Genomic DNA, 15,095 nt, shown 5'->3' with positions numbered 1-15,095 from the left:
TCAAGCTTCTCCGAAGCAGCCTGAAGCCCCTCGGGGACAGGGTCCAGGCCACCGCAGGGCTGGAGGTGACTAGCCCGGCCAGGCGCCCTGCCCGAACGGCAGTCCTGCGCTGGCCGCCGGCCTGGCGCAGAACGGAGCCCGGGCAGGGATTTAATTACCCCGCTCGGCGGCTCAGAAAATCGCCAGGGCAGTTAGGCAATGCTTCAGCAGGGACCTCGGGAGAGTCTCACCAGCCTCCCTTCCCGAAATCCGGGCCTAGAGTAAAAAAGGGAAAGGGGAGCCCTGCCGAGTGACTTGAGGCTCTGGGGTTGCCTTCCTTGAAAAGGCAGGCGGGCAGCCGGCTTGGCCGAGGCCTCTATGGTGATTGGAGCTCCTGTGTTGGACGCAGGACTGCTGCGTTCTCCCGGAGGAACGAGCCCGCCTGGAAGAGAAAAGCCGGGCACCAGGCAGCAGGGCGCCCAGCTGGCCAATACAGCCCCTTCCCCTCGTGAGGTGTACGGGTATGCCAGACAGACCCACGGACAGTAGCCAGGCGCCTGGCCCACTAGGCGGCGGAGACCATTCTACCGCTTCTGCCGAAACGTCCGGGGAGGGTCAGGGCGGCCCCCAGGGCCGGCAGGGGTTGGGGGGGGGCGGCATTCTTGGGTCTGAGAGCAGATTTATTTCAGTTTATGGCCTCGGACTTTGAGGTCTCCAGAACATCTCCGGAGGGACACGATCTCTTTTTCATTTTTTTGTTCGTTCCCAAGGGTTGTTGCAGATGCGGGTTGCTGCCTTTTAATCGCACTAAGAAGCTATCGCTTTCCTTACATGGAAACAAGAATTCACGAAGGACTGGGGAGGGGCAGCAGTGAAACTGAATTTTCTAATGGCTTTTTTCAAGTGACACAAGATTCTCAGGCGGAGCGTGTTCGGTGCCGCTGGGGTGCTTGCGCCCGGAAGCTGGGGGCCGGGGATCCAAAGCCCGGTTCTAGAGGGCCTCACCCGCCTGGGCCGGGGGGCTCAGGTGCCCAGGTCTTCCCGGTCCCGCATAGCCCTCCTGTGGCGCCCTTTGTTTAAACTTCACTCATTCAAGGCGGCCCCTCTGGGACCCTAAGTTTGCCCTCTTTGTAACCCTTGGGCCTTTTCTTAGGGGCATCTAACTGGCCGGCAGCGGGGGTCGGGCAGGGGGGTGTCAAAGAAATCTCTTTGTTTAGGGGCTGCCTTAATTTGCAACACAGCGGCCTCCCAGCCTCATACTGGCAACGTGCCTTGAGGGGTACTGAGGAGGAAGTGGGGGCTGCTTTAGCCAGAGGGGTTCATCAGTCCCCTCTAGGGCAAGGCCTCAGATAAGCTCAGGCGCAGCCATCCCTCCAGAGGAGTTCCCCAATGTGGGGACCAGGGCTCCAACAGCCTCTTCTGCTCTTTGAGGTTCACTTTCAGCCCTCCAAATCTAAAGGCTCCCTCTCCTCTGGCCTCCATGCTGGCTCTCCCACCCCATCAGTTTTCTGGGCCTTTTCGAATTGTAAAGACGGGGGCCCAACGTCCTAGATGTCTCAGAGCCCCGGATCGAGGCGCCTCGGAGATCCTATATCTCCTTCCCAGGTTCTAAGCCTCATCTCCAAGCCGCACAGCCTCCCCCAGGAGCCCTGCTGAGATCTGCAATCAGACCTCGTTTCTCCCTCCTCCATGAACCGGCACGGTTTACTCAGAGCGCCCAGCGGCCCAGCAGCCCGGCCTCATGACAACCGGTAAATCCGTTTCATTAGATGCAATATGTTTGCCATTTGTCAAGCCGGCTGGAAATTGCTCTCCAGACGCCTCGGCAGCTGCACTGGCCCTACCTGCTTCTCAAATCCTGCCTACTCATAAACGAATCCCAGTGCCAGGTGCCTGCGTAGACCCGGAGCTCACCGCCAGATGTCCCCGACCCCGGGGAGACGTGGCTTTTTCCAAACCAACGAATTTCCTTCCGTGTTTTCCGGGAAAGGAGCGGCCGCTACACTCGGGGGCCCTGAACGCCAGACTTTTCCCCTCAGTGGTTGGGGCAACCTGGAATTCAAGCCTGGCCGCCGCCGAAAAATTCTAAATGACTGGCGTTGAGAAAGACCCCCACCGCCATCTACGCCTCCCAGCAGCAGATCCCCAAGCGGGAGGCGGCCCCATTCTTACTGAAATCCCGTTAACTGATTCCGACTCCGGCTTGGGGCAGCGGGGAGACTTCCAGCCCCGGCGCTCTCCCTCACACGTACCCCAGCCACACCTGATAAAGGGCCGCGGGGCGCGGCGCGCCAGGGCGCACGCAGGAGCCAGCAGGGTTAAGCCGCGCAAAGCTTAGGTGCAGCCTCCGCTGGGCGGCACGGATCGGGCACATCCGCCGACGCGGCCTGCAGGTGGGGGGCGGCGGAGACAAAGACCCCACCTCGGGAGCCGGGAGCGGGCTTCGCAAGGCTCTGTGAATAACCCGTGCTCGCGGCCTGTGGCTCTGTCCGAGAAATGAGAAGGCGGGAGGCCTAAGGCCAGCCTGCTGTCCCCAGCTCCCGAAATACTCCGTCAGGTTGAGGCCCTTGTGACCTGGGGTTCCAGACGCTGGTAGGGCCGGGGCGAGCCCGGAAGGCCACATGTGAGGGCCAGCAGACTGTGCGACTCGAGTGCCGGGTGGGCGTGGCCTAGGGGCTGGAAGGCCCCTGGCCAGGCAGAGAGCGGAGACCTTACCGAGCGAGGTGCGGCGGGCGGCGCCCCCGGGCGGACGGGGCCGGAGCCGAGCGGGGCTCACAGCGCGGTGCGTGGCTAGGCGGGCCCACAGGACCCCGGGGCGGGCTAGCAGCAGGGCCCGGGCGGCGCGCCGGGCGGCCGCTTGGCCGCTTTTGTTCGCACGGTGGCCGACGGGTGCCGGTTGGGGTGGGGGCGACGGCAGCCAAGAAGAGATAGAGACGTGAGCGGCGAGCCCCGGTGGCGCTGGCCTCACTACCTCCTTCTTGCGCCCGCTGCCTCTCTCTCTCTCCCCCGCGGCCGCAGCGGCCTCTGCTTTTTATTTCGACAGCACTTTGAGGGGGCGGGAGCTTCTCAGGGGGACAGTTAGATGCCCGGAGCTCTGCGCCCCGTCTCCCTGGTCCAGCCCGCCGTCCGGGCGGCGGGCCCAGAGCGGCAGGCACTCAGGGCGCACACACTCTACTTGCCCATACCCCAAACCACTCCCACCCTCGCAGGGGCGCACATATGCGCACCCCTGCTCTCAGGGATGCACGCTCGGAAAGCTCCGGACGTCTCTCTTCCAAGACTCTCCCGGGGAACCCTCACGAGCCATGGGAACAGGCGCACGTACACAGACCCCTGCTCCTCCTTCTCTAACCCGCTTCTAGTAGTGCTCACACGGACACGCACACATCTGAACACACGCGTTAGCACACATTCTCAGACAGGAGATCTGGGTCACACCGATGTACACATGTGCAGACACTCAAATATAGCTCAACACTCGGGCACACACACGCAACTCTCTCACTTCCAGCTTGGCGCAGGGGGGCATTTGGCTAAATGTAGACACATCCCCTCTCCCTTCCCCACCTATATCCCCCCTTAAATCCCCCAACTCCAGAGCATTTTAGGAGTGGAGTGCGAGGCACCTCCCTGGCCCATCCCAAAAGAACCCTCGCACAGGAGGGAGCCAGGAAGAGAGCAGAGGGCTTGTCCTTGGAAGGCTGGGTGGTGGAGGAGCTGGAGTATGGGTCTTCACCTCAAGACAGCACTTGGGTTTGTGAGCTAGGAGAGTCTAGTCCTTGAACTTCCAAAGTCCCTACCATGAAATTCAACCCTGCAGTGGGGTCCCCCTGAGTTCTATTCCAGCTGCCCAGGGAGAGTGAAAGTGGCCTGGATCTTGGGCCCAAAGAGAAGGTGCTTTGCCTTAGAAGGACTGGGAAGGCTGTGGCCCTCGGACAACTAGAGTGTGCCCAGGTATACCGCAGAGGGGTGTGTTCGGCCCCCCATCTCTGTGGGCACATGCTGTCTGTGGGTCTTTCTTTGAAGCTGGTGGTGACTGCGTTGCATGTGTGTGCGCTCTGTGCAGTAAGCAAGGCTGTGGGTGTGCAAGCAGTCCTGAGTGCCGATGTGTGTCTATGCGCATTTGTGAGCACATGGAAAGTCTGCAAAACTGAGTATATTAGTATCCCCATTTCTTCTTGTGGGTCCTTGAGAGTTGGTGTATTGAGAATCAGTGTATTGTGGGTCCCTGAGAGTTTTGTGGGATCTCAGAGAGTTTGTGTACTGTGTGTGTCTATTTCAGAGCATGACCCCATAAGTGCATGCAGGAGAATGTATCTGTGGAACTGGTTGTGTGTCCCTATGGTTGCATATCTGTGAGATCATTGTGCCCGTGAATCATGTGATGGGAAGTGGGTTATTTCCAAGAGTTTGTCTATAAATTGGTGTGTGCCCCTGCACGGGTTGGTAGCAGTGTGTGTCTGGGTATCCTGTGTCTATGATTTGGGGTGTGTGTCCATGTGTCTGTCTTTAACAGCATAGGTACAGGTGTGTATCATTGTATCTTTGAACTGATGATGAGGACGCAGAGTGTATCTGAGTGTGTTTGCATATCTGTGTATTGCTCTATGTTTGGACTGATGTGTGTTGGGGAGGGTGTCTGTGTCTGTGTATCTGACATGTAGGCATCTGTGTGTATGACTATATCTTTGAACTGTGTGTGTTTCTCTACCCAGTGTTACCCTGTGTCTGTAGTCTGTGGAGGAGGGTGTCCCTGGGTGACACACAGTATGTGTGTCTTCCCAGGTTGCCTGCCATCCACACCTTCCCTAACTGGGAGGGCAGGCGGCCAGTGGAGCTCCAGGGTGCCATTTGTGAGGGCACTTTCTGTCTGTCTGTGGAAGGGGGAGATGAGCTGATAAGGCTTATCTGCCAATGCCAGCGCCATGCTGAATAACTGCCCTAATGAGGTGGCCTCCTTGGGACCACCCACTCCCAAGGCCCCCAGCCTCTTTGGGGAGGGGCATGGGGGAGCCAGTCCTGGGGCACAGGAGCAAACCCCCATCAACCCAGGGGGACCTGAGTGTCTACAGGGCGTTTTCTAGTTCTGTCTTGTTTCCTCAGAGGAGAGTTCCAGGTCTTATACCCCGCCCCTCCATCTCCCTGCTGGGCTGGGCGGGCTAGAGCCGGCTGGAGCCTCCCAGCCTCTGGTCTGTGGTCAGGAACACGACTCCAGAGGGCAGGAGATGTGAGGCCTGGAGAGGTGGGGCCCTCTGGGGTGGGAGTGGATTGAGAGATGTGGAGGCCCAGTAATAGAAAGACCCAGAGAGATGGGGGTGGGGGGTGATGGACATGATACCACGACGACAACAAGATAGGGAGACCCCAGGACGGATTTTAAAAAGTGACAGCGATAGAGGGTCAGAGACACTGGTGGGGAGTGGAGGGGTGGGCTAGGGACACTCAAGGACAGACAGAAACAACTAAAAAGTGGCCAGAGAAAGGGTCAGAGAGATGGGAACAAAAGTATCGAAAGTGTTAACCAGAGAGAGACATGGACAGAGAGACAAGAGACACATACAGAGAGAAGTGAGAGAGTGAGGCAAGACAGAAATAGATGGGAAGAGAGAAGACAACCCAGAGAAACTCAGAGAGCCATGGAGAGGGGAGGAGGGAGAGAGGAGAAGGGGCCCCAGAGAGAAGAGGCAAAAGTGGGGACACGACAGATGGGCTGGGCAGGATGAACAGACTGAGAGGGAGAGACAGCCAGGGGCTCGGCACTGCCCAGCGCCAATGAGAGCACGGGAGACCGGCGCAAGGCCACGGGGTGGGGCGGGCGGGGCACCGAGGCGCGGGTGGCGGCGGCGGCGGCGGACAGGGGGTCCGCGTGGGGCTGCGCCGCTGTCCGGGGTAATTTTTCATCTCGGCTGGCTAATCTTTGTTCCCGGCGAAGACAACGAATAGCCAATCGTTATCTTCCCGGTTCCCGGAGGCTGCCCAAGAATGGGGTTGTACAGGGCTGGGAATTGTTTCCCAAGTGCCGCGGAATAAATGGTGTTCCTTTTCTCTGCCTTCCAAATTATCGGAGCCCTTTCTGAGCGCGCACAACAAATGCGTCCACTATCGAACGCATCATTTACCATCGCAGATCCCGCGCGCTGATGGGCAGGCCGATAGCCGTCCGCGGGGGCATACCGGGCGCCCGGTGCCCGCGCCACCTGCCTGCCTGCTGGGGACACCCGAGTGTGCGCCCCCCGGGTGTGCCCAGCGTGTTTGGATGGACATGCGGGTGTGCCAGTGCATGGTCACTGAACAAGCAAGGGCGTTGGTGTGCATGCGGGTATGTCAAACAAGTGTGCTACAAGAAAGTGCACTTGTGCAAGCCCACGCGCACACGCGTGGGGGGCATGTGTGCTGTGAGTGCCTGGAGACGGAGACGGCCGAGATGAGGCTGTTTGGGGGTGCACAGAGGAAGGGGTGTTACACGTGAATGCGTCGGCATGCATGTCACTCAGCGTGGGTAGACACGTGTGTAAAGGAGTAGGTGTGCAAGTCTGTGTGTACAAGTGTGGTGGATGAGCGTATTGTGAGTGCCTCGATGTATCTGCCCTCGATGAGGCTATTTAGGGGTGCACACGGGGGGTGGTGTCGCCTGCCGCTAGGGCGGGTGTGTATGTGCATATTCAGGCATGGGTGTGTTACTCTCCAGAGTGGTGTGCGCCTGCAGGCATCCCACCCTACTCAGTGTTTTGGGGGCATGCATGCTTGTAAGCATGTGCATCCACGCATGCCTGTGACTGCCAGGAGTGAGTGTGCAGTGTGCAGGTGTCAGCGTTCACCCCAGGGTGTGCCTTGGGGTGTGTACCGATCTGCGTAAGGGTGGTTGTGTCTTTGTGTATCTATCTGCTCGGGTGTGCCCGGGTGCGCTGCGAGAAGGGCAAGGGGAAGGGCGGTCGTCGGGGTCTGTCCGGGGTCTGCATGTGTAGGCTCAGACTGGACACTCGAGCAAACCTCCCCTCCAGCTTGGGAAAGAGACAGCCAGAGGGGAGAGAATGGTGTGTGCGGGTGTGATAGACGCCACAGTGGAAGGAGTAGACTGTGCTGTGTAACATGAGTGCTTGGGACAGAAAACGAAGTGTGCGGGTGTGTAAGGGGGAGAGGTGTTCGGAGGAGTTTGGGAACACCCAGGGGTCCCAACCCTCCTCAGGGGTACGCCCTGCCAAGGACCCAGAGCCTCCTCGTTCTGGACTTGGGGTAAGAAAGATCCGAGCCCCAACGCCTGAGGTCCTCGCGCCGTGAGTGACACGCGCCGCCGACAAAGGCTGTATTTTTCCAGGCTTGAGCCCCGCCTGCGCGCGCGCGCGCGCTGGTCCCCAAGGCGACGCAGATAGTGCTGCGGCCATTTTCCCTATCTCCCCAGGAGTCTATTATACCGCGGGATTAGCTCGTCTCCAGGCAGATCAAATCCGAAATCACACAACCTACGGCACGGGCCCGGCCCGGCCTTCCCTCCTCCGCCTGGGTCGGGCCCGAGCCCCGAGACCCCCGAGCGGCTGCCCATGAGCAAGCGCAGAGCGCCACCTGGTGGCCGCGGGCATCCCCAGTGGGGTCTCTGAGAGCCCGCAGCCCGAATGGGAGTTGTCCAGGCAGAAGGGCTGGGGCAAGGGTCTCTTCCTTGGGGAGGTGTGCTCTCCAGAAGAGGGGGCTTTGTTTTGTCACTGCTGTGTCCCCAGGGCCAGGCTGGCACACAGTAGATGTGTTTGTTGAAAGGATGGATGAATAGGAAGGAAATTATAGACAAGGGTAAACTGTCCAAGGCCATGTTGGCAACAAGAAATCACTTCTTAGAAATGTGTCCACTGAATTTAGAATAAAAGCCAGACTCTACTGGAACCTGTGTGATAGCCCTGCTGACCCATCAGACGGGGCTTCTCCCTTTCTTGCTCCAGCCACAGTGGCCTTCTTTCTGTTCTTTGAACAGGCCAGAACATTCCCACCCCAGGGCCTTTGTGTTCTGCTGTTCTCTCTACCCAGAGTGCATTTCACCTCTGCTCAAATGTCATTCCTTGGAGAGCAAAGTTGCTGTCCTCTGCCCTGCTTTTCTCAGTCCATACTATATACTTCTTTTATAGTTCTTAGGGCTATGTAAAATCATCTTGCGTTTATTTGCCTGTTGCCGGCTCCCCTCCCTGGAATGCTAGGCTCCCTGGGGGAGGGGTCTGTTCAGTTCCGAGCAGTAGCCCAGTGGCTGGAATCGTGTCTGACAGTTGGTTGGCATCAGTCACAACTCTGGGCATGAGTGAATGAGGACTAGAGGAGGCCGAGAGAGCAAGACCGTGTGCCTTCCTCATTCTCATTTCTCTTTACTGCTGTTCCATTCCCCCTTCCTCCCACGTTTTGCTCTTCCTAGCCCAGGGGAGCCTGGCTCCTCCCACCTGCCCCAACCCACAAGTCCAGAGGGGCCTGGGAATGAGGGAGAGAGTGCCACGAAGGCCCCGCCACAGCGTGCACCTGCTGTGCCCCTGAGGGCAGAGCACAGTTCTCGCCTTGCGTTCTCGGGGAGCGTGGCCTCCACAAAGAGGCCTGGGCTGCCAGGCGAGACTTCACTCATAATACAAGATAATTATACCAGAGTTGTCATGAGGCGGCAATGATTAATTGCTGTGCGTGGGCAGCAACAGCAAGGTGTCTAGAGCCTAGAAAAGGCCACAGCCCGAATGCACTTCCAGGGAGGAAATGGGCCTGCCCAACTCCACGCGGGAAGGGGCTAGTCAGGCACCAGGCCAAACCTCGCCCTGCCTGAGTGGGCTCAGGACAAACTGAGACGGCCTTGCTGAGGGGCTCCAAGAATTAGGCCCCATTCCCTCGGAATGCCCAATTCCCTCTGGAAAGAGGAGTGTGGGGTAGCTCAGACTCTTGGGCCAGGACTCCCCCTCTGTGCGTGCACACACACGCACACCCCTCCTGGCTGGGTGGCCTTAGGCAAGTCACTTTCCCACTCTGAGTCTCAGGTCTGCCTCTGCTAACCTCCCTCCAGGGATTTATGAGAATTCCTCATGAGCATGTATTTAAAAAGAGTTTTGTAACCCAGGCTTCGAAAAGTGGCAGTCTAAATCTCAGGGGCCCGTGTGGTGACTAATTGTTGCCAACATTTAGAAGTGGGAGATTCCACATAAAGAGCCTCATTTCCAGCTGCTCTTGAAAAACCGGAAGATTGGCTACCCTGGGCCCACTTTCCTGCATGGTAATGTAGTGCTGGAATTCTGTATTGCCAGACCCTGTAGATGGGCGTGTGCCACAGTGCACCAGGGTCTTCATCTACCCACTTGAAGCCGCTGGGTCAGGGGTGTGTCCCTCATAGAAATACTGGGTGCTGTGGCTGTGTTCCTTTAGGCCTTCCTTCTCTGTATCCTTTTGTGTATCCTTTCCAATACCTTTCTCCCTCCTGGTGCCATTTAGTAATTAACTAGTTAATTAATGAATCAAATCAGCACTTTTAAATAATGTGCTGGGCCACACTGTTTTGGACCATGGGTATACAGTATTGAACAAAACAGCTATACTACCAATCAAACATGACTCACCATGCAGATTAATACTTAGGAACAAATTGTGATAGGAATTCTGAGGGGAGAAGAACATATTTTTACAAATATTGAATCCAAGCTTATTTGCAGACACGTACTCTGGGCAAGGTTCTGAGAGGTGGGGGACATAGAATGAAACCAGATATGATCACTGTGTGCAAGCAACTCACAGGATGGTGGAGGCACAGGCACATCAAAAGATTCTGTTAGTTCCAGCCTATTTGGAAGAACAGGGTGCTTGTTGGAGGAGAAGCACTTACCCTAGCCTGGGAGCATAATATATCAAGAGTGTCTACAAATCAATAAGAAAAAAATACAATAGAAAAAATGGGCAAAGGGTATGAACAGAATATTAATAGAAAAAGAAATAGAAGTAGCTCTTAAATTAGTGAAAACATGCTCAATCTCACTCAGAGAAATGAAATTTTAAAACACATTGAGATATTTAGGATGAGAGGTATGTTCTAAAGTTAGATTGTTGTGATGATTATAACTCCATAAATTTACTAAAATTCATTGAAAAGTACACTTAAAATGAATAAACTTTATGATTTGTCAATTATACCACAATAAAGCTGTTTAAAAATAAATTAATTAAAAAACACTTTGAGATACCATATTATACCTATCTGTATTAGCAAACATCAAAACATTTGATTATATACTGTGTTCCTAAGGGAACATGTATGTTGCTGGGGGAGACAGGCTGGTAGGAGTGTCAACTGATGCACTCTTGGGGTGGGAGGGGCAATGTGACTATCAAATTTACGAATACAATTTATGCTTTGAGCCAACAATTCCATTTATAGGACTTTATCTGATAGGTATGCTCTTACACTTGTGAAATTTATAAGGAAATTCACTGTAGCCTTGAACATTATGGCAAACGACTGGAAACAAAAGATGCTCATCTAGAAGAGACTGTTCAAAGTACTGTCATACGGCCAAACAGTGGAATGTTATGCTGCTGTCACATACACACACACACAAAGAAAGAGAAGGAAAGAAAGAAAGAAGAAAGTAAAAGGAATCGTGATAGGAATGCTGAGGCATTCTAATGTACAGATATTGAATGATCCCAAGATAGAATTAGTGGGAAAACAAGGCTGCACAGGAGTAAGCGTGGCATGCTACCATTTGATTAAAAATGGGGATAAGAAGAGAAGATAGAGGGACAGCCCCGTGGCTCAAGCGGTTAAGTGTGCGCGCTCTGCTTCAGCGGCCCTGAGTTCGCCGCCTGGGCGCGCACCGATGCACCACTTGTGACACCATGCTGTGGCGGTGTCCCATATAAAGTAGAGGAAGATGGGCACGGATGCTAGCTCAGGGCCAATCTTCCTCGGCAAAAAAAAGAGGAGGATCAGTATCGGATGTTAGCTCAGGGCTGATCTTCCTCACCAAAAAAAAAAAAAAAAAAGAAGAGACGATAGATACATATTTGCTTATATATTTATAGAATTTCTCGGATGGAAAACAAAAACTGTTAACAATGATTGGCACCTACAAAAGGGCCTAGGTTTGGGTGGCTGGGGATAGAGATCAGAGAAAGACTTGACTGTGTACATTTTGATTATTGTTAAAATTACATAGATGGATAGAGCTTGAGACAGAGATAGATATATACACACATATATCCACATATATATGTACATACATCCTATACAATACATAAAGATTAAAAACAAAAACAAATTTTGATTAAAAAATAAAGATGGAGAAGAACAGAAGTTTGTCAAGAAGAGAAGTCGGGGAGAAAATCCTCGTCGCTGGCTAGAACAGAGCGAAACAATAATTCTCCTGCCCTATTGGCTGGAATGTAAATTGGTACAAGTCTTTTTGCAGAGTAATTTGTTTGTATCTAGTAAAATTGAAGCTAGAAATGCCACGTGACCTGGCAATTCATCTTCTAGGCATGTGACAAACCCTCACAAATAAGCAAAAGAGATGTGGGCAAGGATAGTCATGGGGCACTATTTGTTTTGTTTTGTTTTTTTAATAATTTTATTTATTTATTTATTTTCCCCCAAAGCCCCAGTAGATAGTTGTCTGTCATAGCTGCACATCCTTCTAGCTGCTGCATGTGGGACGCGGCCTCAGCATGGCCGGAGAAGCGGTATGTTGGCGTGTGACCCAGAGCCGAACCAGGGCCGCCAGCAGTGGAGCGCGCGCACCTAACCGCTAAGCCACGGGGCTGGCCCGCATCATATATTTAAAAAGCAATATTTCCCCCATTGAATTACTTTGTACCTTTGTAAAAAATCAATTGGTGATATAAGTGTGGGTCTATTTTTGGACTTTCTTTTCTTTTTCATCGATCTATTGACTTATCCTTACACCAGTATCACACTGTCTTGATTGCTATAGCTTTACAGAACGTCTTGAAATCAGATTGTGTAAAATTCTGACTCTGTTCTCTTTTTCCAAGATTATTTTGGCTCTTCTAGGTCCTTTGCCTTTCTATATAAATTTTAAAATTTGGTTGTCAATTGCTCTTTTATTTATTTATTTATTTATTTATTTATTTTTGTGAGATCAGCCCTGAGCTAACATCTGCCAATCCTCCTCTTTTTTGGCGAGGAAGACTGGCCCTGGGCTAACATCCGTGCCCATCTTCCTCCACTTTATGTGGGACGCCACCACAGCATGGCTTGCCAAGCAGTGCCTCGGTGTGCGCCGGGATCTGAACCAGTGAACCGCCGCAGCAGAGCACGTGTACCCAACCGCTTGCGCCACCGGGCTGGCCCCTCAATTGCTCTTTTAATAAAGCCTGTAGGATTTTGATTTGGATTGTGTTGAATGCGTAGATCAACTTGAGGATAATTGTCACCTTAACAATATTGGGTCTTCTGATTCATGAATATGGCACATATCTCCATTTTGTTAGATCTTCTCTAACTCCCCTGTGTAAAGTTTTGTAATTTAGAATGGACAGATTTTACACATATTTTGTTAAATTTATTTAAGTATTTTATCTTTGATATTGTAAATTGTGTTATTTTTTAAATTCCTTTTTCTAATTGTTCATTGCTAGTATACAGAAATACAATGGATTTTTGCATATCGATTTTTATTTTGAAAACTTGCCATGTTCACTTATTAGTTCTAGCAGCTTTTAAAAAAATTCCTTAGGGTTTTCTGTGTACATGATCATGTCTGCAAGTAAAGACAGTTTTACATCTTTCTTTTCTATCTTTGTGTTATTTCTTTTTCTTGCCTTATTATACTGGCTAGGACCTTCAGTATAAATGTTGAATAGAAATTGTGAGAGCAGACATCTGTGCCTTGTTCCTAATCTTAGCATTGCATCTTTCACCACTGAGTGGGATGTTAGCTGTAGGATTTTCAGAGATGTTATTTTCATCAGACTGAGGAAGTTCCCTTCTATTCCTAGTTTGCTGAGAATTTGTATGTGAATAGCTGTTAAATCTTGTCAAATGATTTATTTGCATCTTTCAAAATGATCATATGTTTTTCCCCCTTATTCTGTTCATGTAGAGAATTACATTAATTGATTTTGTATATTAAATCAACTTTGCATTACTGAGATAAGCTCCACGTGGTGATGATATATTATCCTTTTTATATACTGCTGTATTCAATTTGTTAAAATTTTGTTAAAGACTTTTGCATCTATGTTCATGAGGGATTTTGGTCCATAGTTCTCTTTTCTTGTGATGTTTTTGTCTGTTTTGGGAATCAGGGTAATACTTCTCTCATAAAATTAGTTGAGAAATGTTCCTTTCTCTTCTATTTTCTGAAATAGTTTGTGACTATTAAATATTTACCTTAAATGTTTTCTTTGTGGGAAGGTTTTTAATGAAAAATTCAGTTTCTTTCGTTTATACAAAACTATCCCAAATTTATATTTCTTCTTGGACCAGTTTTGGTAATTTGTGTCTTTCAAGGAAATTGTCCATTTCATCCAAGTTGTCAAATTTACTGGCACAAACTTGTTCATAATATTTCCTTATAATCCTTTAAGTATCTCCAGTATGTGTAGTGATGTCTCCTCTTTCATTCTTGATATTGGTAATTTGTATCTTTTCTCTTTTTTCTTGATCAAACTAGTCACAGATTTATCAATTTTATTGATCATTTCAAAGAATCCGAGTTTGGCTTCATTGATTTTATCTATTGTTTTTCTGTTTTCCACTTCATTGATTTCTGTTCTTTTTTATTTCCTTTTTCAACATTTTGGGTTTAACTTGTTTTTCTTTTTCTTTTTTTTTTTTTTAAAGATTTTATTTATTTATTTATTTTTCCCCCCAAAGCCCCAGTAGATAGTCGTATGTCATAGCTGCACATCCTTCCAGTTGCTGTATGTGGGACGCGGCCTCAGCATGGCCGGAGAAGCGGTGCGTCGGTGCGCGCCCGGGATCCGAACCCGGGTCGCCAGCAGCGGAGCGCGCTCACTTAACCGCTAAGCCACGGGGCTGGCCCAGTTTTTCTTTTTCTAATTGATTAAGGTTGGAACTTAGATCAAGCCTCAGACCAGGAAAAACATATATCTAGTCAGAGTTTGTATCCAGAATTTATTTTTAAGAAAACTCTTTCAGCTCAATAATAAGACAAACTGCCTGATTTTTAAAAAATGGACAATTTGAACAGCCACTTCATAAAATGGCCAATAAGAACATGACAAGATGCTCAGCACTACTTGTCATCAAGCAAATGCAAATTAAAGACACTATGTAGCCACTAAAATGGCTAAAGTTAAAAAGACTGACAATACCAAGTGCTGAAAATGATATAGAGCAACTAGAATTCTCATACATTGCAGTGGGGATGCAAAATGGTACAGTCACTTTGGGAAACACTATAGTAAGATTTAATAAAGTTAACCATACATTTGCCATTTTACTCAGCAATCTCACTCCTGGGTGTATACATAAGAGAAATGAAAACATACGTCCACATAAAGACTTCCATGTAGGTGTTCATAATCCATAATAGCCCCAAATTGGAAATAACCCGTATGTCCATCAGCTGGGGAATGGATAAACAAATTGTGGTGTATCCATACTATGGAATATTACTCAGCAAGAAATGAAAGGGAACATTAATTCACATAATGACATGAATGAATTTTAAAAACAAGCTATGTAAAAGAAGTCAAATACAAAAGATCATATACTGTATGATTCCATTTTTAGGAAATTCTAGAAAACGCAAAATGTCATGATAGAAAGCAGATCAGTGGTTACCTGGTCTGGAAAAGGGATTTACTGCAAAGGGGAACAAGGATGTACTAAATCTTGTTTATGTTCTAAATCTTGATTATGGTGGAAGCTATATAACTATTCAATTGCCAAAATTCATCAAACAGTACATCTAAAATGGAAGAATGTTGTCACACGTAAATTCTACCTCAATAAACCTATTTTTAAAAAATTAAAAATTTTTTAGAAACCTAATGAAGGAGTTTTCCTTTTTTTAAACAAAAAAAATCTTTTTAGGGCCAGCTGAGTGGCCTAGTGGTTAAGTTTGGTGTGCTCTGCTTCAGCAGCCCAGGTTCAGTTCCCCAGCGTGGACCTACTCTACTCGTCGGCG

The sequence above is a fragment of the Ceratotherium simum genome, chromosome 5 (genome assembly GCF_057802395.1).
Source record: "Ceratotherium simum simum isolate JZ-2026a chromosome 5, ASM5780239v1, whole genome shotgun sequence".
Classification (NCBI taxonomy): domain Eukaryota; kingdom Metazoa; phylum Chordata; class Mammalia; order Perissodactyla; family Rhinocerotidae; genus Ceratotherium; species Ceratotherium simum.
Note: the sequence above shows the minus strand (reverse complement) of the source record.